This window comes from Aegilops tauschii, chromosome 7 (assembly GCF_002575655.3).
Source record: "Aegilops tauschii subsp. strangulata cultivar AL8/78 chromosome 7, Aet v6.0, whole genome shotgun sequence".
NCBI classification, from domain to species: Eukaryota; Viridiplantae; Streptophyta; class Magnoliopsida; order Poales; family Poaceae; genus Aegilops; species Aegilops tauschii.
In genome coordinates, this window is record NC_053041.3 from 256,403,232 (window position 1) to 256,426,238 (window position 23,007).

Sequence of the window (23,007 nt, forward strand, 5' to 3'; positions counted from 1 at the left end):
GACCCTTAGCATGCATATCATTCACCACACATTGTAGCAAATCAGCAGCAATTGCAAACAAAAGAGGGGAAACAGGGTCACCCTGCCTAACACCTTTCTTGCAACAGAATTGCTTGCTTGGAACTCCATTCTAGAGCACAGAGGAAGTACCAGAAGACAGAAGCTACTTAACCCAGGAAATCCACTTATCATTAAATCCTTTGAACTTGAGAATTTGATAAATGGCCTCATGCTCAATGGAATCAAAAGCCTTTTCAAAATCTAACTTGAGTATGACAATGGGTCTCCTTGATTACTGACACTGGTGAATATACTCAAGGGTCCAACCAACACAGTCCTGGATGGTCCTAGACTTAATAAATCCATATTGGTTTTTGTGGACACATTTCATAATATCACCCTGCAATCTGTTATCAGCTGTTTTGGAGAGGAATTTTACTCCCATACCAGAAAGAGAAATAGGTCTATAGTCATTAACAGATTCAGGTGAGCCTTTCTTGGGCACAAGAGTTATATAAGAGTAATTAATATTCCCAATATTGATGAAGCCCTCATGGAAACCTCTAGCCAACTCATAAAACTCCTCACAGATAATGTGCCAGCACTTTTTGAAGAACAGACCATTAAACCATCAGGGCCAGGGGCCTTATCAATAGGCATCTAACATTACTAAGAAGTTTATCCCCACTACAAGGCATTCTCTTGACATGCAGATTGTCCACCTCAACATGCCATGTCACCACTTTAGTTACTACCACGGACGATAAACCATCTCTCTTTCACCAGACCCTCTTCAGCCTCTCCACCCTCTGTACGCAATAATCTCCACAATTAACTCCTCTGCCAATTGATTTTCATCGCCGATTCCTATTCATATTCTCCATCACGATCCCTTTTAAACTTCCATCTTCCCCACCGATATTAGAAACACACCGCCCGCTAGCACAGCTGCCGTCCCCAGTCGTCCATCCCACGAGAGCCACCCACCACCGCCCAGCCCCACCCCCCTCTCCGTCTGGACCCCATATGTCGACGCCAGCAACCTGCGCACCGTCGCCAGCCAACTGACCGCCGGCGCCGCCCTCGACCAAGCCGTTGCGCACGCCACCTGCCCCAACCCCACCGCGTGCCGCCGGTGGCAACCGTCCCGTGCCCTCGCCGATAGCCACAAGCCCACAAGCATCTGTAATTGTGGATCTACCTTCCCCAACACCGATCTGTACCCCGTGATTCGACTTCCCGCCGCCGGCTAGCCTGCTTCAGTGCCACCGGGCAAGCCCACGGAGCAGCGCTCGCCCAACGCCCTGACAGTGGCCAGCGACGCATGTGTCCGTGGCCCCACCCATCACAACCGACCAGACTACTTCTTCCTCCTTCATCTGAAAACGATGATATGGAGGAGCCCACGACGGTGTCCCGTTTCTTCTCTGGTCAAGCTCTTCTTTTATTTTGAATAAGGCTTTTGTCAAGTTCCTGTACTCTTCTTGCATCGTGAGTGTGGCATCGCCCAGTCTATGAAAATTTTCTCAACATGGTATGTCTCTCTTGTGCCTCACCTGCCATACATTAGCATCTGCCACCGGCTGAACCTGCTCTCTCTGTAACCGGATGTGTGTAGGTAGTGGTACAAAGATAAATGGTGCGATGCAAAGCAGCTGGTGGATTCTGGGGGATGCCATCGTCGCACTAGGTTTCAGAAGCTGCCTCTTCACCATCCCTGCAATCTTTTGCCTATTTGGTTAGTGTGTTTCTTATCTTGATTATTGTAGCTATTGGAAATGTTGGATCTTTTGATATTTGGTCCTCGATCTGACAAGTATTACCCTTTTGATAAATAACTTTGTAAAACTACATCATTCAGTTCATTTCTTAGATCATCTCCAGTAGTAGTTAATTTTAAGTCTAGATTGAAGTTTTAATAGTAATCTAAGGACTGTACATCTTGGTTATTGTCTTATTGATTATACAATACATATCAGAGGAAACTACAAGTGCCTTAAACAACCTACTGAAAATCTATGATTACATAGAGGTGTAGCCGTGGTCTAAGATCAGGGCCAGAGCCAGATTTGGACCATGCTCTAAGGCTCTGAGCTGGCTGTTTGGCTTTGTGATGTTAATCAACACATTTTCTCTCTTATGTCTATACATCTTTACTGGTCCTATAAGTGATTCTGCAGGGTTACCTTGATAGATAATTTTCTCAGGAACACAAATACGAGAGTACATTTGTTCTGGGATGGGGTGAATTTATTGGAGGAGACTACCAGTAAGTACTATTTTTTCTTAATCCCTGATTATTTCACTGAAATTAGCCTCGCCGTGCATTTGTGCGGTCGTGCATCACTTTCATTGGAGATCTTGCAACTTTCACTCATTGGCGATCTTAATGGAATTGCTTTGAACCAAAATGTTCATAGTAAAGTCTATTCTCCCATTTAAATTTCTTCGAGGAATCAAGAATGCCAAGTACATCACAACTTCTAATTGTTGCTCCGAATGAAACAGATAAAATCATCTGAGTAGGGATTTCTAGACAAGGTACAACCTACATGTAGAAGCTTCTCAAAGAAGTTATCATGCCAGTATACATAAATAAAATTTAGTTTTGCTTATGTACATTACTGCTTCCTTAGCAATTAAAAGAACTATATCAATGTACGATATTGATGATTGTTGGAGTTCTGGGAACGGGGGTCCCAAGACTTGCCTGCCTGCGGCCCATGGCGAGGCTCTGTTAGAGGGCCCGTACAACCCATCTTCACCAACAAGCACTCAAGACCATTGCGAGGGGCCAAGCCTCGCGAGGCGGACGGCGCAAGACCCCTTCGGGAGCGGCCTCACCAGGTTGGCTCGCGAGGGGCGGAGAGATCAAGGCAAGACAAACCTCGCGAGGTTCTCGTGATGTGAGCCATGACGACCGAGACCAGGCGGGCGCCAGCGCACACAGTATCCTTGTTTCCTCTTTGGTGCTAAGGAGGCAAGCGCAAGCGCAGAGTACCGAGGCGTCAAGTAAAGGTTTCCATATCAGTGCAACAAGACCAAGACCGGCAAGACGGAGGTCACGATGGAGCCCAAGGCGGCGTCACCACCAGAGCCTTTTGGAGGCGAAGACTGCTTTTGTCAGGATAAGTTATACTAGCTGTCCCCTTTCAAATTGGCCGTTGTTGGCTCCCTTCCCGCTCAATATTTGGGGAGAGGACCAGGGCCTATATAAATAGGACTAGCCACCACCGTAGGAGACAACTCATTCGGAGCCATCTCATCTCATCTTGAGTAATCCTCACCCACACAAGTTCACCGAGCATAAGAACACCTCGCCTCAGGAGGCTGTTCTTCCCCTTGTACTGTTTATCCTCGGCCCAAGGGCAATCCACCAGCACCACACTGGAGTAGGCTATTACACCACAACGGTGGCCCAAACCAGTATAAATCTTGTGTCCCTTGTGCTGCGAGTTCGCCGAGTTAGCCCTTAAGATCTTAGCAAAGCTAGGACGTGGATCGGTAGGGGGAGATCTTCGTGCGCACCTCAGTGTTCGAACCTTGAGGGTTTTGCCGGGACACGCAATCCGATAATGATGCCTCTCTAGATGTTTGGAACATATATCTCAGCTCACTTCTCAGGTGTGCTTTACCTATACTATCATATGCAATACTTTATTTTCAAGTTGTGGCCACACAAATTTGAACTTTTTTGTAGGTGAACAAATGACTCATTTGGAGTGATTATAGGCTAACAAAGTGTATTGGAATTACTTAAATGCTCTTAAAATATGTTTGTTAACACTTCAAATTTAATATCAATATTCCATTGGGTCTCCCAAAATCAACATCTAAAATGTAAATGTATTGGTCAACATTTGAAGCTGTATTTTCTATTCATTTGTACAGTTAATGCTTCTCTTTGAATCTACTCATGGAAAGCACAAAGTCCCGCAGCAACGCGCGGGGTATCATCTAGTTTCCTTAATTGTTTGGTCCATTTCCTCTTTAGTGAAAGGCCTGGTTAAATTATCCAGACCCTCAACCCTGTTAATGATAGCAGAGAGATCAAAGCTCATATTAATGCCTCTAGAGGTGCCCATTCTATTTTTTAAAGCTACCCAAACAGTAGCAGCCATAGTTGCATGGTCAGAAACAATAGTTCCATCCTCAAGATTTAGACTAGCAATTGAATTTTTCCTGAATCTCTCTGTGGCCATAGCATGAATTTTTTTGGTATTTTCCTCCCCAACCTTGATAGACCTAATGGTGCACCTCTTCCTCCAATAAAGATATAGAAGATGCAGCAAATGTTCAACATGCAGTTTAAAAATATATCTGAAGTTAAATTCTTGTCTGAATAAGGGCCTAATCTCTTCAAGAGAATCAAGGATGAGGACCACTCTATTGCATTTGGCAATCAACAACTTTAGCCTAGATAGATTAGTTTGCCACTTCTTTAGGGCCTGTCTTAGACATTTAAGTTTATCTGCAATAACAGCAGGGATACTTTCCTTCTGAGATGTAGACTTCCAAGAGTCTGCCACACAGTCCAAAAAACCTTCCATTTCAACCCAATAATTTTCAAAACAAAAAATGTTAGACCTTGGGATGGAGGTATTGATGTCAACCACACATGGAACATGATCAGAGGCAGTTCTAGCAAGAGGCAGCACTTGAGACATGGAATAAACAGAAATTCAATTAGCAGAAGTAAAGAACCAATCAAGCTGCTCAAGCAATGGATTATCTTGCATACTGGACCATGTGTATGATCTGCCTTTAATTGGCAACTCAAGCAGACCCAGGTGTCCAATAACTTCATTAAAAATGAAGATATCACTAACATCCCCACCAAACAGATTTCTATTATCAAGAGACCTAATAAAATTAAAGTCTCCCAAGAAGAGCCAATTTTCAGAGTCAGGGACATTCATATTGTACAGCCATGAAACAAACTCATCCCTAAGCTGCCCTTGACAGGGGCCATAAACATTGACAAGGGTCCACTGTTCATTATTTTGAGTAGAGGTAAATTGCAAGAAAATGCAATAGGGTTTAGTGTCAATAAGCAGACCAGAGAGAACAGCAGAATTCCACACAACCAGTAATCCACCAGAGGCACCAACAGATGGGCTATAAGCAAAAGAATCTAATCTCCGAGGACAGAAACTTTTAATTGACTAGTAATCAAAAGACTGCATCTTTGTTTCTTGCAAACAGACAACCGAAGCCATACTTTCATCAATCTTATTTCTAACAGCACGCTGACGAGCAGGGGCATTAAGACCACGCACATTCCAGCGAAAAACTCTCCAGCTCCTATTAGAACGAGAATCCATTAAACACTGGGATTAAAGTACCAAGAGTGCCACCACATAGAGACCAGTTCAGCAAATAGCAAAAGCAGAAGTTCAGATGCCCACAACAGCGTTTATAGCTTACATCACAAGTACTGGAAGTAAATAAAATAGTCCTAAGATAACTAGCAAATTTACAGGCTTGCCACACCCATGAACTCAGAGAACGACTAATCATCAGAAGGTTCCTGAACATCATCAGATTTATCTGCCATAAAACAGAGCAATAGTGAGTTTCTTAGAGGGGATCCCCAGGTTTTGACCAATAATTTGAATGGTTCGAATGGGCGTGGGAGGAGGAGCTGAACCCAACGGGGTATCACCATGAACTGGAGAAGGAGGTGGTGCAGCAGCATTTGGGACTGAATCAACAACAGGATTGATAGCCAGCAGCGACTTTGCTCTTGGCTTCTTCTTGCGCGGCTCCGAGAGGGGCAGTTGTTGCAGAACGGACTTGAATCCATCCCTTTTAGCAGCACTCCTGGTGCAACGACGCAGAGAAGTATCAACAACAGGAGTAATATTTCTCCTAGAAATCTTCTTTCTGGCCTGTTGAGCGGAGAAGGCAAATTGATCATCCAAAGCAGAGGAACTGGTTTGCAACATAGTCTCAGGAGCACTGGCAGTCAAAGGCTGAGAGGGAAACAGAGCTCTCACAACCGGACGACGATCAGAACCAAGGGAAAAGGTGGTGGATTCCACATGTGAGTTGCCAGAAATAGAAGCCGAGTCATCAAGCGCAACAGCCCAAGACTGCTCGGGAATAAACACTGGCTGAAACTGGGGCAGGCTGATCGGATGAGGGACCTTAGTAATAGTACTAAACTGAAGAAAGGAGTCAAAATTCCTTTTCCAAATCATCTCCGGAGGGAGAACAGGCCCATAAACCACACGGGCCATACCAATCACAATATCTGCATGTTGTATAATGGGGGCTGCTAGTAAGAAACAATGGCCAGAGCATTGGCCTCGAGAACAATTGCTAGAGCAACAACCCAAAAGATGAAAAAACAACCAAACGAACAAGATACGGATCATCACTTATCCAATGGCGGAGTTTTCCAAACGTGTTGACAGCAGCCCTAAGATTTTTAGTGTTACGAAGATCAAGTGGGACACCTAAAAACATTAAGCAGCCCTCTCTGAAACCCTGAACTCCACAAAACCCTTCACCATGATCATGCTTCATGAAGCGAACAAATCTATCATTGCCAAGGTCTTGCGGTGGCAGCTGAATCAAAGCAAAGCTCTCCCTCGCATCTCTAACTTCAAACAAACCAACCCTAGAGATCCAAGGCTGAGAAGGGCGGACATGAAAACCCAACTAATTAACTAAATTAACAACCTCCTCACGAACCTAACCAATCTGACCAAGAGGCGGAGCTGGCATCACCTCAGCAATCATGAAAGACTCATGGCGGCGCACAATCGGCGACGCAGGGGTGACAAAGGTCCGAGGAAGGCGATGCTCACCACCATCGATGATGTGGTGTCCCACCGGGACGTAGCGCTCTAGGTCAAGCTCGAAATCGGCCATTGGTGAAGCACCAGGCGGAGACGAAGAATGCAGAGGAAGCTCAGGCGGCGGGGGCAGAGTTATCGGTGACGAGGCAGACGGCGTGCAGGGTTTGGGCGATGATGATGATGTGACCGGAGATCAAGCTATTGGGGGAGTCAGAGCGGGTCATTCGAGGCAGGAAGGCGAGGCTGAAATAGAGGGACTCTTCCGTTTCCAAAACAAACCCTTGCCAATAGCAATCCTTGCACAATATTTTCGAGAGTGCCCCACAACCCCACAAGCTAGACAGGAGGCAATACTGGGGCAACTCACTGGCATATGGCCCCTAACTGAGCAAATCTGACACGTAACAATCTGGTCCACCATGTCATCGACCATGGCATTAAAACTCTCATTAGCTTCCTGTGAAGATGGAATACGAATCCCAGACAGAGAATCCTGCCAACCAAAAAAAGGACGCGGAAGACGCGCAGGAGACGGGCCAGAGAAATCCTCAGATTGTGGGTTGCACGCATCTCCAGGGCCCACAACAGACTGGGCCAACAGGGATTGTTGCATGTCAACCACAGAGCCCGAAACAGGGGAGCCTAATGCTTCATGGTTTGAATCGCCAGAAATCCCGCCCAAAGATCGAGGGGATGTAACAGAAGGAGACGATCGCTCCGGAAGTGTAGCCACCGTTCCGAACATAATGGAGGGCGAAGCCATCGTCCACTGTAGTTCAACCGGCGGCGGCGGATGAATGACAACACGCTCATGATCAGAAAGAGGATAACCAGCGATGGGAGCCACACCAATACAATCTTGGGACGCCGGATAACGATAACCATGACAAGCCTCATAATTTTGAAACGTAGCAAAAGAAAGCTTCTTCCTGACAGAATTATCCGAACAAATGGCTGATTTAGGGGGAGGTTTATGCATAGCAATCATACCAAGGGCTACCCTGCGCTTGGATGGACTAACCAAGACCCATTAAGCATCACACTCCTTTTTTCCAAATCTTGAACTCACGCCACCAATTAGGACCCCCCTTGCCCCAAAGATGAAACTAACATTTAAACTGCGGGCAGGACAAAGATCTGAGATTCACAATATGAAACCCAACTGACTGACATGAAACCTTGAACGAGAAGACCTTATCCTTGAGAAGATTCACAAAAAGATCAATTGTTGAACCCCCGATGGCAGCCTCTAGGGCCGCAGCCATAGAATAAATATCAACCGGAAAAGCACGTACTAAAAGAGACAACCAGAGTAAAAGGATGAGAACCCTCCATAGGATGAACGGAGAGACCAGAGGACCAAAAAACTTCTTCAGCAAAAGCCAAACCTTTGGAGAAATCCAGATCCAGAGTGGATCCACCATGAGATCCCATAGAGTTGGGGATCAAGATGGTGAGAAGAACACGCCACGTTGAATGAGTGGAGGAAGGCCTGATTCCACCGGAGGAACACAGAGATCCTAGGGTGAAACCCTAGAATCGCCATAGGGAGGTGGAGTCGCCATAGGGCTGACCATACTGATATTAGTTAACAGACACATTTAATTGGTTAGCTAAAGGTCCCACTTGAGTTTCCAAATGCATGTCATGACAAATAGAGAGACAACAGAATTGCATTTCTTTGTCACTTGTTGACTGTACTTTCTTGTCCATACCAAATCTTAGTTGTTATTTCAAAGCAAACATCGGTTGCTAACTACCCTTTGCGCGGTTTGCAGCTTCAGATCTGCCATCCCACTGCCACGGTCAACACTACACTAATCATGCTTACGGTTTCCCCATTTTATGATGACCATGATCAGCCTACGTGGTTCGTGTCGTAATAGCACTGCTCCACCCATCGAGCTAAACAAGGTTAGTTGTACAAATTCAAGATTATGCTGATATTAGTAAAACTAAGACATGTTTAATTGGTCAGCTAAATGTTCCTACTTTAGTTTTGAAATGCATGTGAGCCACATATGGAGAGACCGGAAGAAATAGTATTTATCTGTGCGCTCTGGTTCATCATGGGTGGGCAATATACGTTATGTAGAAAGACTTGTAATATCTTCAATCTGCTTGCTTTTCTGCTCTTCTTTAACATGATCATCTTCTCTTCTTTAATAGTATGTTCCTTGTTGGGAAGAGTAGCAGAGACATTTGCGGTCGACTGGTCAGGTCGAGTTGTTCTCCATTATTATATTTTGAATCTGTCATGTCAGGTTAACTTGTTCTTCTTTACTATATGTTGAAGCTATCATCTGCGAAGTATCATCACTTCTGGAGCTCTCATATTTTGAGTAGTAGGCCACAATATATTAATGCAAACACCAAATTACAGCATGCATGGCATCTCTTAGAAGAACTGCAGAGATAGCACAAAGGGGTTTACAGGGAGGCAGTATTGGATTAGAATCACTTCTGCATTACAAAGATAATCTCACTTGTTTTTATGTTTTCATGCATGTCAGGTATTGAACATGATCAAAATGAATATGAGAATGGGCACACGGGAGGAATATTGCAAAACAATCCGTTGGCTAACAAACTTGGCATGGTGGAGGATGGCTTATCTTATTCACCCATCAAGGTGCTTGCTCTAAGTTGGCAAGGTTGTATTGGTCGCACATATTTTGCATATGACCTCTTGCATTACTTCTACTTTGCTACACCACCATCTTCTTAGTTTAAGCATCATATATGAGTATATGCCATACCTATCCATTTTTTGTACCTATTCCATGCGTCATCATACTATGTTTTTCCATTCAAATGTTGTTCTTTCGTAATAGATGTCCAAAAGGAAGAGGGTGAGTGCAGATCCTCAAGGAGTACTGATACGTCTTCGTCGTATCTATAATTTTTGATTATTCCATGCCAATATTATGCAACTTTCATATACTTTTTGGCAACTTTTTATACTATTTTTGGGACTAACATATTGACCCAGTGCCCAGTGCCAGTTCCTATTTGTTGCATGTTTTTGGTTTCGCAGAATATCCATATCAAACAGAATCCAAATGGGATAAAAACGGACGGAGAATTTTTTGGAATATTTGGAGAATTCCGGAAGAAAAATCCACGCAAGACGGCGCCCGAGGGAGTCACGAGGCAGGGGGCACGCCCCTGACCCTCGTGGGTCCCCCGTAAGGCGGTTGATGCCCTTCTTCGGCCGCAAGAAACCTAATTTTTCGTAAAAAATCACGGCGAAGGTTTCAACCCAATCGGAGTTACGGATCTCCATATATATACGAAACGGTGAAAGGGCAGCAGAGGAGAACGTAGAAACAGAGAGAGACGGATGCAATCTCGGAGGGGCTCTCGCCCCTCCCACGCCATGGAGACCATGGGCCAGAGGGAGAACCCTTCTCCCATCTAGGGAGAAGGTCAAGGAAGAAGAAGAAGGAGGGGGGCTCTATCCCCCTCACTTCCGGTGGCTTCGGAACGCCGCAGGGGGCCATCATCATCACCGCGATCTACACCAACACCTCCGTCATCTTCACCAACATCTCCATCACCTTTCCCCCTCTATCTACAGCGGTCCACTCTCCCGCAACCCGCTATACCCTCTACTTGAACATGGTGCTTTATGCTTCATATTATTATCCAATGATGTGTTGCCATCCTATGATGTCTGAGTAGATTTTCGTTGTCCTATCGGTGGTTGATGAATTGCTATGATTGATTTAATTTGCTTGTGGTTATGTTGCTGTCCTTTGGTGCCCATCATATGAGCGCGCGCGTGGATCACACCATAGGGTTAGTTGTATGTTGATAGGACTATGTATTGGAGGGCAGGAGTGATAGAAGCTTCAACCTAGCATAGAAATTGATGCATACGGGATTGAAGGGGGACCAAATTAACTTAATGCTATGGTTGGGTTTTACCTTAATGAACGTTAGTAGTTGCGGATGCTTGCTAATAGTTCCAATCATAAGTGCATAGAATTCCAAGTCAGGGATGACATGCTAGCAGTGGCCTCTCCCACATAAAACTTGCTATCGGTCTAGTAAAGTAGTCAATTGCTTAGGGACAATCTACAACTCCTACCACCACTTTTCCACACTCGCTATATTTACTTTATTGTGTCTTTATCTAAACAGCCCCTACTTTTTATTTACGCACTCTTTATCTTCTTGCAAACCTATCCAACAACACCTACAAAGTACTTCTAGTTTCATACTTGTTCTAGGTAAAGCGAATGCTAAGCGTGCGTAGAGTTGTATCGGTGGTTGATAGAACTTGAGGGAATATTTGTTCTACCTTTAGCTCCTGGTTGGGTTCGACACTCTTACTTATCGAAAGAGGCTACAATTGATCCCCTATACTTGTAGGTTATCAAGACCTTTTTCTGGCGCCGTTGCCGGGGAGTCATAGCGTGGGGTGAATATTCTCGTGTGTGCTTGTTTGCTTTATCACTAAGTAATCTTTGTTTGCTGTTCTTAGTTGTTTTCTATCTTTAGTTATGGGTAGGAAACGCAAAATACCAAAGAATTAGTTCTACCTACTGAACCAATGGTTGAGGAACTACTCAAAATCTATCACACTCCTGAAGCTTATTACTTGGATCATCTTTGATCCCTATGTGCTCGTGCTAAAACCCCAACTAGCTTAGTTGAGGGCAAATCTTTAGATGAGCATGCTTGTTATGTGCGACATCGCATATCTGAAAAAGGGAAACTTTTACTGGGTCAAATTCATCGTTTGCAAGGCTATGCTTGGAATTTATGTGAAATATATGATGTTACTTGTTGTTCTGAAAACCCTAAGAAACACCTTCCCTACCAATGTGAGTTTAGTGATAATGGAATCGTATCTTTGTATGCTAAGGGTGTTTATAATTACTATGATGTTCAACAAATTGAAGAATTTGTTCCTTTTAAGGGTGCTTATGAAATTGCTTCTTTGATTGAAAAGTATGATGCCACTCTTTACAAATCTGAAAAATTTGCCATACTTAAATATTTTTATGATAATTATGCTTCTAATGCCTATGTTAAACCATATATTGAGGACTCCTCCGCTGTCCAAGAAGAGACTAATATTTTGAAGGAGTCTATGGAAGAAGAAATTGATGAAACTGTGAGCTCATTGGATGAAAAAGATGAGGAGGAGAGCGAAGAACAAAAGGAGGAAGAGCGGATTAGCTACCCGTGCCCACCTTCTAATGAGAGTAAGTCTTCAACTCATACATTATTTAATTTACCTTCGTGCTTACCGAAGGATGATTGCTATGATGCCTGTTATGATCCCGTTGATTCTCTTGAAATATCCCTTTTTGATGATGCTTTCTATGCTTGTGGCCAAGATGCCAATATGAATTATGCTTATGGAGATGAACTTGCTATAGTTCCTTATGTTAAACATGAAATTGTTACTATTGCACCCACACATGATAGTCCTATTATCTTTTTAAATTCTCCCGACTACACTATATCGGAGAAGTTTGCCCTTATTAAGGATTATATTGATGGGTTGCGTTTTACTATTACACATGATGATTTTGATAGATATAATATGCATGTGCTTGCTGCTCCTACTTGTAATTATTATGAGAGAGGAACTATATCTCCACCTCTTTATGTTTCCCACATGACAAAATTGCAAGAAACTGTTTATACTATGCATTGGCCTTTACTATGTGTGCATGAGTTGTTCTTTTATGACATGCCGATGCATAGGAAGAGAGTTAGACTTCGTCATTACATGATATATGTTACCTTGTGCTCACTACTAAATTCTAAATCATTGCTAATTAAAATTGGCTTTGATATACCTTGGGATCCGGGTGGATTCACTACTTGAGCACTATATGCCTGGCTTAATGGCTTTAAAGAAAGCGCTGCCAGGGAGACAACCCGGAAGTTTTAGAGAGTCATTTATTTCGGTTGTGTGCTTTTATAAAGTTTTGAAATAAAAATAATGTGCCAAGGTTTGCCTTTAGGATGTTTACATGCTTGTTGGTTTGTGCGGTGCAGGACAGAAACTTTGGCTGTAGTGCGCGATTTTACATTTTTTACTGGAACGTCAAATGGTTCTAAAACTTTTTGCACTGTCTTTCTATACAAATTTTTTATTTTTCCTAATTTTTGCAGAATTGTTCAAGTATCAGAAGTATGATGAATGTTCAGTTGTTACAGACTGTTCTATTTTAGACAGATTCTGTTTTTGATGCATAGTTTGCTTGTTTTGATGAAACTATCGATTTATATCAGTGGATTAAGCCATGAAAAAGTTATATTACAGTAGACACAATGCAAAAACAAAATATGAATTGGTTTACAACAGTACTTAGAGTAGTGATTTGCTTTATTATACTAACGGATCTTACCGAGTTTTCTGTTGAAGTTTTGTGTGGATGAAGTGTTCGATGATCGAGAAGGTCTCGATGTGAGAAGAAGGAAGAGAGGCAAGAGCTCAAGCTTGGGGATGCCCGATGCACCCCAAGTAAATATTCAAGGATACTCAAGTGTCTAAGCTTGGGGATGCCCCGGAAGGCATCCCCTCTTTCTTCAACAAGTATCGATATGTTTTCGGATTTGTTTCGTTCATGTGATATGTGCAATCTCGGAGCGTCTTTTGCATTTAGTTTTCATTTTAATTTTATGCACCATGCTGGTATGAGGTGGCCCTTGGTTGATTTATAGAATTCTCTTTGCACTTCACTTATATCTTTTGAGTATGGCTTTATAGAATGCTTCATGTGCATCACTTATATCATTTGAAGTTTGGATTGCCTATTTCTCTTTACATAGACAACCGCCATTTGTAGAATGCTCTTTTGCTTCACTTATATTTGTTAGAGCGTGGGCATATCCTTTGTAAAGAATTAAACTCTCTTGCTTCACTTATATCTATTTAGAGAGATGACAGGAATTGGTCATTCACATGGTTAGTCATAAAATCCTACAAAAAACTTGTAGATCACTTAATATGATGTGTTTGATTCCTTGCAATAGTTTTGCGATATAAAGGTGATGATATTAGAGTTGTGCTAGTTGAGTAATTGTGAAATTGAGGAATACTTGTGTTGAGGTTTGCTAGTCCCGTAGCATGCACGTATGGTGAACCGTTACGTAACGAAGTCAGAGCATGAGGTGTTCTTTCATTGCTTTCCTTATGAGTGGCGGTCGGGGACGAGCGATGGTCTTTTCCTACCAATCTATCCCCCTAGGGGCATGCGTAGTAGTACTTTTCTTCGAGGGCTAATAAACTTTTGCAATAAGTATATGAGTTCTTTATGACTAATGTGAGTCCATGGATTATACGCACTCTCACCCTTCCATCATTGCTAGCCTCTTCGGTACCGTGCATTGCCCTTTCTCACCTCGAGAGTTGGTGCAAACTTCGCCGGTGCATCCAAGCCCCGTGATACGATACGCTCTATCACACATAAGCCTCATTATATCTTCTTCAAAACAGCCACCATACCTACCTATCATGGCATTTCCAGAGCCATTCCGAGATATATTGCCATGCAACTTCCATCATCATCATATACATGACTTGAGCATTTATTGTCATATTGCTTTGCATGATCGTAAGACAGCTAGCATGATATTTTCTTGGCTTGTCCGTTTTTTGATATCTTTGCTATGCTAGATCATTGCACATCCCGGTACACCGCCGGAGGCATTCATATAAGGTCATACTTTGTTCTAGACATCGTTGTAATATTGAGTTGTAAGTAAATAAAAGTGTGATGATCATTATTATTAGAACATTGTCCCATGTGAGGTTATCAAAATAAAACAGGCCAAAGAAGCCCAAATAAAAAAAAGAGGCCAAAGAAGCCCACCAAAAAAAGAAAAAAAATGAGAAAACAAAAAAAATGAGAGAAAAAGAGAAGGGGCAATGTTACTATCCTTTTACCACACTTGTGCTTCAAAGTAGCACCATGTTCTTCATGATAGAGAGTCGCTTGAGTTATCACTTTCATATACTAGTGGGAATTTTCATTATAGAACTTGGCTTGTATATTTCGATGATGGGCTTCCTCAAATGCCCGAGGTCTTCATGATCAGCAAGTAAGTTGGATGCACACCCACTTAGTTTCAGTTTGAGCTTTCATACACTTATAGCTCTAGTGCATCTGTTGCATGGCAATCCCTACTCCTCGCATTGACATCAATTGATGGGCATCTCCATAACCCATTGATTCGCCGCGTCGATGTGAGACTTTCTTCCTTTTTGTCTTCTCCATACAACCTCCATCATCATATGCTATTCCACCTATAGTGTTATATCCATGGTTTGCGCTCATGTATTGCATGAGGGTTGAAAAGGCTGAAGCGCGTTAAAAAGTATGAAACAATTGCTCGGCTTGTCATCGGGGTTGTGCATGATTTGAATGCTTTGTGTGGTGAAGATGGAGCATAGCCAGACTATATGATTTTGTAGGGATGAGCTTTCTTTGGCTATGTTATTTCGATAAGACATAATTGCTTGGTTTGTATGCTTGAAGTATTATTGTTTTTATGTCAAATGATAGACTATTGCTTTGAATCACTTGTGTCTTAATATTCATGCCATGATTAGATACATGATCAAGATTATGCTAAGTAGCATTCCACATCAAAAATTATCTTTTTTATCATTTACCTACTCGAGGACGAGCAGGAATTAAGCTTGGCCATGCTGATACGTCTCCGTCGTATCTATAATTTTTTATTGTTCCATGTCAATATTATGCAACTGTCATATACTTTTTGGCAACTTTTTATACTATTTTTGGGACTAACATATTGACCCGGTGCCCAGTGCCAGTTCCTGTTTGTTGCATGTTTTTGGTTTCGCAGAATATCCATATCAAACAGAATCCAAACGGGATAAAAACGGATGGAGAATATTTTTGGAATATTTGGAGAATTCCGGAAGAAAAATCCACGCGAGACGGTGCCCGAGGGAGGCACGAGGTAGGGGGCGCGCCCCTGACCCTCGTGGGTCCCCCGTAATGCGGTTGATGACCTTCTTCGGCCGCAAGAAATATAATTTTTGGTAAAAAAATCACGGCGAAGGTTTCAGCCCAATCAGAGTTACGGATCTCCATATATATACGAAACGGTGAAAGGGCGGCAGAGGAGAACGCAGAAATAGAGAGAGACAGAGAGACAGATGCAATCTCGGAGGGGCTCTCGCCCCTCCCACGCCATGGAGACCATGGACCAGAGGGAGAGCCCTTCTCCCATCTGGGGAGAAGGTCAAGGAAGAAGAAGAAGGAGGGGGGCTCTCTCCCCTCGCTTCCGGTGGCGCCGGAACGCCGCCGGGGGCCATCATCATCACCGCGATCTACACCAACACCTCCGTCATCTTCACCAACATCTCCATCACCTTCCCCCCTCTATCTACAGAGGCCCACTCTCCCGCAACACGCTGTACCCTCGACTTGAACATGGTGCTTTATGCTTCATATTATTATCCAATGATGTGTTGCCATCCTATGATGTCTGAGTAGATTTTCGTTGTCCTATCGGTGGTTGATGAATTGCTATGATTGATTTAATTTGCTTGTGTTTATGTTGCTGTCCTTTGGTGCCCATCATATGAGCGCGCGCGTGGATCACACCATAGGGTTGGTTGTATGTTGATAGGACTATGTATTGGAGGGCAGGAGTGACAGAAGCTTCAACCTAGCATAGAAATTGATGCATACGGGATTGAAGGGGGACCAATATATCCTAATGCTATGGTTGGGTTTTACCTTAATGAACGTTAGTAGTTGCAGATGCTTGCTGATAGTTCCAATCATAAGTGCATAGAATTCCAAGTCAGGGATGACATGCTAGCAGTGGCCTCTCCCACATAAAACATGCTATCGGTCTAGTAAAGTAGTCAATTGCTTAGGGACAATTCCGCAACTCTTACCACCACTTTTCCACACTCTCTATATTTACTTTATTGTGTATTTATCTAAACAGCCCCTACTTTTTATTTGCGTGCTCTTTATCTTCTTGCAAACCTATCCAACAACACCTACAAAGTACTTCTAGTTTCATACTTGTTCTAGGTAAAGCGAACGCTAAGTGTGCGTAGATTTGTATCGGTGGTTGATAGAACTTGAGGGAATATTTGTTCTACCTTCAGCTCCTCTATGGGTTCGACACTCTTACTTATCGAAAGAGGCTACAATTGATCCCCTATGCTTGTGGGTTATCAAGTACAAACTAGGTATTTGGAAAAGGTAGTGATACCTATTAAATCAGATAGATCAGCAGCCACAAAAAACACAGGCCCAACTGTACAACACTTTACCCCTACTCCACTGGCCATACCCCTATTAGAACTGCAGAGAGCCCAACTTCAGGTACTGTCTATGGTATTAATTCCAAATTTGAACTCCTAAATTTCTGCATGTGCCTTACCTTCTCTCTTGTATGAAAACTAATTCCAGATGAATCTCCGTGCTCAAAGGATCATAGGATCTCAGAACAATACTGGGCACAGATTTGTGATACGTCTTCATCGTATCTATAATTTTTGATTGTTTCATGCAAATATTATATCACTTTCACATACTTTTGGCAACTTTTTATATGATTTATTGGACTAACCTATTGATCCAGTGCCCAGTCCCAGTTCCTGTTTTTTCTCATGTTTTTTGTATCGCAAAAAATCCATATCAAACGAAGTCCAAATGCAATAAAATTTTGTGGAGAATTATTTTCCAATATATGTGATTTTTTGGGAGTTGGAATCACTGCAAACGGAGGCCCACACAGCCCACAAGACACCAGGGCATGCCAGAGGCCCCTGGCGCGTGGTGGAGGGTTGTGCCCTCCTCGAACTTCAGTTGGAGCTCTACTTCGGGCGCAAAGAAGCTTATATCTGGAGAATAAATGGTGTTAAAATCTCAGCGTAGTTGGAGTTACGGATCTCCCGGAATATAAGAAACGGTTTTCATCCAGAACATGGGAACGAGAAGAGAACAGAGAGGGAGAACCAATCTCGGAGGGTCTCCCGCTCCTCCGCCCCCATGGAGAGCAAGGACCAGAGGGGGAACTCTCCTCCCATCTAGGGGAGGCCATGTAAGAAGAAAATGAAGGAGGGGGGCTCTCTCCCCCTCGCTTCCGGTGGCGCCGGAGTGTCGCCGGGGCAACGATCGGGACGGCGGTCTACATCAACAATCCTGCTACCGTCATCACCAACTCTCCCCCCTCTATGCAGCGGTGTAACACCCCTTCTCCCCGCTGTAATCTCTACTTAAACATGGTGCTCAACTCCATATATTATTTCCCAATGATCTATGGTTATCAGATGATGTTTGAGTAGATCCGTTTTGTCTTGTGGGTTAATCGTGATCTTGGTTGGTATGATTCTATATTTTATTTATGGTGCTGTCCTATGGTGCCCTCCGTTCTCGTGCAAACATGAGGGGCCCCCGCTGTAGGGTGTTGGAATATGTTCATGGTTCGCTTATGGTGGGTTGCGAGAGTGACAGAAGCTTAAATTCGAGTAAGTGGGGTATGACGTATGGGAGTAAAGAGGACTTGATACTTAATGCTATGGTTGGGTTTCATGACCTTAATGATATTTACTAGTTCGGATGCTTGCTAGAGTTCCAATCATAAGTGCATATGATCCAAGTAGAGAAAGTATGTTAGCTCATGCCTCTCCCTCATATAAAATTGCAAGAATGATTACTGGTACTTGTTATTGATTGCCGCGGGACAAATAACTTTCTTTTTGACACAAACCCTTTTACTAAACACCTAACTTTTATTATCTTACAAAGTACTTCTAGTTTTATTCTTGCAAAGTAGTTCTAGCATCACACCTACAAAATAGTTTCATACTTGTTTTCGGTAAAGTGAACGTCAAGTGTGCGTAGAGTTGTATCGGTGGTCGATAGAACTTGAGGGAATATTTGTTCTGCCTTTAGCTCCTCATTGGGTTTGACACTCTTATTTATTGAAGAATGCTACGAACGATCCCCTATACTTGTGGGTTATCAAGACCTTTTTCTGGCGCCATTGCCGGGGAGTTATAGCGTGGGGTGAATATTCTCGTGTGTGCTTGTTTGCTTGATCACCAAGTAGTTTTTATTTCATGTTCTAAGTTCTTCTCTATCTTTAGTTATGGATATGGAACATGAAACACCAAAAAAATTAGTTGTACCTGCTACTCGTGGAGATGGGGAACCTCCTAAAACCGTCGATGCTCGTTATGTGAAAGATATTATGCACTACTTTGATAATCCTGAGAAAACCACATTCAACTATATAATGGGAAAGGCATGGTTCACGGACGGCAAACCTCTTTGCCGTCCGCTAGCGGACGACAAACTGTTCGGATGAACGCATGCCAGCAAAGGCCTTCCATTTCTTCTAGGAGGCTAGGCGATAGTTCTTTCGCACAAAGAACACGGAAGAAATAGCTTAGCTCTGCCAGTACTAGCCATTCATCCTCAGGGATGAAGCCACGCAACATCACCGACATTATCCGCTCAATCCATATGTGCCAATCATGACTTTTTAGACCAAATATTTTCAATTTTTGAAGACTCGCTCCCCTCTTTAGATTTGCTGCATACCCATCGCGGAACATCAACTGCATTTTCACCCACAAAATAATTTCCTTCATAGCTGGCCTTCCAAGATTGAACCATGCCTTTCGCTTTGTCCAGTTGATCCCCTTTCCTTTCGGTTCTTTCATGTTTTGTAACGGTCTATCACATAGCTCCTCTTGATCGACTCTAGCCTTAGTATTATCCTTTGATTTCCCCTATATGCCGAACAATGTACCAAAAATGGCTTCGGCGATATTCTTTTCAATGTGCATCACGTCGATGTTGTGTGGGCAAAGGAGGTCTTTGAAGTAAGGCAGATCCCAGAAGCATGTCTTGTGAGTCCAGGTGTGTTCCTTATTATACCCCTTGAAATACCCTGGACGCTCTGGATCTGGCTCAAGAGCGTTTAACTGATCTAGCGTATGTTGGCCTGTCAACGCAGGTGGTGCAGAGTGTTTGACAACTCTACCTTTGATGATGTTCTTCTTGTCTTTCCTGAACTTATGGCCAGGATGTAGAAACAGTCTATGCAAGTCGAAGCAACTATACTTGCGCCCTCCCGTCAGCCAACGAAACTCAAAGCTCCCTTGCATGTGGGGCACAGGAACCTTCCATGCACACACCAGCCAACGAATAGCGCATACGCCGGCAAGTCATGCATCGAGTACATGTACCAGGCATGCATTATGAAGTTCTGTTTGCTAAAGGCGTCGTATGTCTTGAACCCATTATCCCAAGCTTCTTGCAATTCGTCCTTAAGCGGCTGCATGTACACATTCATATTCTTCCCCAGATAGTTGGGCCCTGGAATTACCAACGTCAGGAAAATATTCTTTCGTTGCATAATCTGCTCGGGGGGAGATTGAGTGGAATGACAAACATGGGCCAATAACTATATGGGGCTGCCATCTGACCAAACACACTGAACCCATCTGTGCTGACGGCGACTCGAGGATGCCTTGGATCTGCCTTTTTTTCCTTATGTAATGCATCGAAGCGCTTCCACGCTTCACCATCCAATGTGTGCACCATCATCACATTCCCATATGCATCTAGTTCGGTTCTTTTACCCATTCTATGCCATGTCATCTGTCTGGCCGTCTCTTCGACCATGAAAAGACGTTGAAGTCTTGGTACGATTGGCATATATTGAAGAACATTAACGGGTATTTTGGTCTGCGTCTTCTCACCCATACCGTTGTCTACCACAACAGACCTGGAAGAATTGCAAATGGGACAATAGTTCAAGTCCTCATACTGAAGCCTAAATAAGACACATCCTTTCTCACAGGCATGTATCTTCTCATAGGGCATCTTAAGAGCACGGAGGATTTTGTCTGACTGGTATAGATTTGGAGGTATCACATGGCCTTTGGGTAGAAATCATCCGAATACTGTCATCATCGCGTCGTAGCATTCTCTGCCCAAGTTGAATTGAGCCTTCAAAGCCATTATTTGTGAGATGACATCCAGCCGACAAAGCTCAGTGTGCTCGTGGAGAGGACGTTTTGAGGACTCCAACATTTCAGTGAAGGCCTTTGTCGATTCCTCCATCTCCTCGTCCGAGTCCCGAGCATCGTCAAAGTCTTGCATCATGTCTGCGGTCCCGGTACCATGCTCGTCGGTGCGACAACGAACCTCGGCTCTGGCACGTTGGGCAGACTCACCATGTAATGTCCAGACCGTGTAACCAGGCGTAAACCAAACTTCTGCAGGTCTTGACTCATTTCAATCTCGTCCCTCTTGTTATAGTTGTCGCAACGGGCACAGGGGCACCAGCTAAATTCCTGGCCATTTGCAAATGCGGCTCTAACAAACCCCTTGGTTTTTGTTAATCATTCCTCGGTCCAAACTTTCTGACTAGTGTAACCGGTGTACATCCATGCACGATCACTCATATTGACTTCCTACTGGACACACAAGAAATATATACATAATTAAGCAAACCATATCCATCAGTTAATGGAGTTTGTCAGTTTTACTACGTCCATGCAACCTACACGCTAATAGGTAAAGATAGGTCCTAATCCCACCCGAGTATGTGTAGATCGGGTTCATTTTCCCATGCTCTGCTCCGGATCCGACGCAAAATTTCGGTAGCACCTCCCCGCTGTTCTCTTGATACACATCTCGGCAATAAGCAGAGAGAATGTGTACCCGGAGAACAACAGGGAGGCACTGACGAAATTCTGCATCAGATCCGGAGCTGATCATATGAGAAAACGAACCCAATCTACACATACTCAGGTTGTCCATGGATAACGTTGGACAATTGGAAAGAATCATGATTATAAATATGCAAATGCATGCATATTTATAGATGTAACCCTTTCAAACGGGAGACGCATAGTGGTTACGCATCCTGATGATTGACACCTATAGCTAGCAAGTTTCATCGGGAGATGTCATTTGTGCTCACCAACGAACGCAGGGGCGGAGCTCGTCGAACACTAGACCCTTGCAGCGACGAAATAACTGCACATTTAAATCCAAAGATGAGTAACATAGCGACCCCCTAAAACGCTCATCCCCGGGTACACTAAATAGCAACTACGTACCATCGGTGCAAGTTACATGAGGAGGTCGGCGTTGAACACTAGATCCACATCCCACAAGTGAAGCCGGCGCCCGGTGTACCGCAACAATAGTTCTCGTGGCCGATGACGGTCGAACACCTTGGCGAATTTGTCTGGCAGCCTCTGCGGTGAGGATTAAAGCCAAGTTTTGAAATTTCAAACAACCAAACCGACTTGAGTCAGTTTGGGTGTTTCAAGTTTCAACACTTGCCTTTTAATCGTCATCGCAGAGGCTGCCATACAAATTCGCAATGGTGTTCGACCGCCATCGACGCCGAGAACAGTTGCTTTGGGACGCCGGACGTCGGCGTCACTTGTGGGACGTGGATGTAGTATTCGACACCGACAGCCACATGTACCTCGCACCGACGATACTTGCTATTTAGGGTTCCATCGACACCGAGGAACCCCCTAACCCGCTCGTCCCCAGGCTCCCTCTTTTCCTACTTCTTTTTTTCATCTTCAACTTCTACTTCTTTTTTTCATCTTCTTCTACTACTACTTATTGTTCTTTTTTCTTCTTCTTCTTCCTCTTCTTTTTTTTCTTTTTTTTCATCTTTCTTGATTATTCTTAAAAACAGGAAAAAAACCTAAACAAAACTATAAACTAAATGTAACCTAAAATAAACTAAATTAACCTAACCTAAACTAAATAAACTAAACTAACCTAAACTAAACAAATATAAACTAAATCTAAAAACAGAAGAAAAAAAACTCACCACGATGAGGGGCGGGGCGGCAGCGGGGCAGGGCCAGGCGGTGCGGCCGGGTGGTGCGGTGCAGCCGGGCGGCGGCGGCTCGGGACGGGGGCGAGGCGGTGCGGGGCGGCCGGCGACTCGGGACGGGGGCGGCGCGGCCGGGCGGGCGGGGCGGGCAGGGCGTAGCGGCCGGCGGCGGCAGCTCGTTTGGGCGGCGACGGCTCGGGACGGGCGGGGCGGCCGACAACGTGGGTGGCGCGGGGCGGGGCGGCCGACGACGTGGGTGGCGCGGGGTAGGGCGGCCGACCACGTGGGTGGCGCGGGGCAGGGCGGGGCGGCCGGCGGCGGCGGCTCGGCGGGGCGGGCGGCGGCTCGGCCG

At 44.1% G+C, this 23,007-nt stretch overlaps 1 long non-coding RNA gene across 2 annotated transcripts; it reads left to right on the forward strand.

The window, feature by feature from the left end:
* The first annotated feature begins 929 nt into the window (after positions 1-929).
* On the forward strand, positions 930-2,411 carry LOC109735672 (uncharacterized). 2 transcript variants are annotated; one of them, XR_012188443.1, is made up of 3 exons: positions 930-1,534; positions 1,619-1,738; positions 2,181-2,411. It is a non-coding gene; the product is annotated as an uncharacterized lncRNA (long non-coding RNA). The 2 variants fall into 2 exon arrangements; XR_012188444.1 differs by having other exon boundaries at positions 2,208-2,411.
* The last annotated feature ends 20,596 nt before the right edge of the window (positions 2,412-23,007 follow it).